The 1,535-nt window shown below is 42.4% G+C and overlaps 1 pseudogene; it reads right to left on the reverse strand.

The window, feature by feature from the left end:
• Nucleotides 1-967: 967 nt before the first annotated feature.
• Nucleotides 968-1,535, reverse strand: part of LOC102495177 (protein CDV3 homolog) — a 13,714-nt pseudogene continuing 13,146 nt past the window's right edge.

The raw sequence follows: 1,535 nt of genomic DNA on the forward strand, positions 1-1,535 counted from the left end.
TCGTAGCCAGGCCTAAATAAAAAAAAAATCCTGAAATCTAAATAATTTAACAGTTGATTTAAAATTAGCTTTGCACAGTAGTTCATGGTGGCCACATTACCAGTGGCTCTGGTGAGGATGACTATAACATCTTCCATAAAGCAACCTATAAGGTAACTTTTATATCTTGTCAGAATGAGACAGGTGAGTCTTTTAACAGGAGGATGGTGAAGGTTTGCCCCAGCAGATGAAAGTGAACAAATCTCAGAAAGGTTCCTAACTGATAGAAATATGTAGAAGCAAGAGGAACAATGAAAGGTGCCAATGTTTAAAAAAACTATACTTGAGAGCATACTCATGCATGGCAACGGTCTAAAGGATGGGCTCTGCTAAATGCTGATCTTCCCTTGTGGATGCACTAGGTATTATCAGTGCCACCACCTCTATGCATCAACCTCAGCACTTAATAACATTCCAACTAAGATGGTTACAGAAGAATATAATATGCTCAGTCTATTCTAAATCTGCTAAAAGGAGAACTGAGCAATGTGTTTGTTGAACTGAAAAATCTAAAGCAATTAAGGTGTATGAAATGGAAAGTTGCAATCAGAGAACAGAATTCCCTGAATCTTTTCAGGATTCCCTGTCTGGGTAGCTTCTGAGATGAGCAAAAGTCAATTTCCAGTTGCTTCATTCTGAGGTTTGAGGTTAAGAAACTTACCTATTTAATTCAATGATAAAACTAGGATTTTTGCTTCCTTCCCCACTCCATGATTAGCCTCCTCTTGTTCTGGCCCACCAGAATTTTCCTTCTTCATTCTCAAGAAAGCAACAGAGGGGCAGCTCTCATCTCTCCAGCAGAGCCCACATCCATCTGTAGCCCCCTGGGTAGCCAGGGAAGTTTAGGCAGGGCCTTTCATTGGCCCTGAACCAAGCTCCAGCTCCTCTGGCCCCAGCCCAGTTCTCCCAACCTTAGAGCCCCCCTAACCAGAAAGGGCAGTTCCTAGCTCTCCATCAGAGCCCAGTTCCATCTGCAGTCCCTGGCCAGTCAGAGAAATTGAGTCAGGGACTTTCACTGGCTCCAGTCCCAGCTCCAGCTCCTCCTGCCCCAGTCCAGCTCTTGCAACTTCAGAGTCCCCTGCCAGAAAAAATGGCTTTTCAGATACCTGAATAGAAGACTCCTCCTGTGTGGACCACATTAATAAATGCAGCAGAAGAGAGAGCTTGGCACATATCAACCCACAACAAAAGGGACGAAAACTCATTCTCAGTGCCCAGAGCATTCTCCAAAGGGGTATCTAAAAGTGATTGCATCACCCAGTAGCTAGAAACAGAAGAGCCTCAGGTAAGAAGGAACCAGGAAATATGTCTCAATTAAAAGAAAATAATAACTCCTTTCTATCTCTTTAAAAAAAAATAATGAAAGTTACCAAAATGTCAGACAAAGGATTCCAAACATTCATAGTGACAAAATTCTATGAGATGGAACAGAAAAGTGCCAATGAACTCAAGGAGGAAAGGAAGTCCTTCCACAATTTGAAAGGAGAAATGGACAC

Source organism: Tupaia chinensis, unplaced genomic scaffold (genome assembly GCF_000334495.1).
Source record: "Tupaia chinensis unplaced genomic scaffold, TupChi_1.0 Scaffold144355_1, whole genome shotgun sequence".
Taxonomy (NCBI): domain Eukaryota; kingdom Metazoa; phylum Chordata; class Mammalia; order Scandentia; family Tupaiidae; genus Tupaia; species Tupaia belangeri.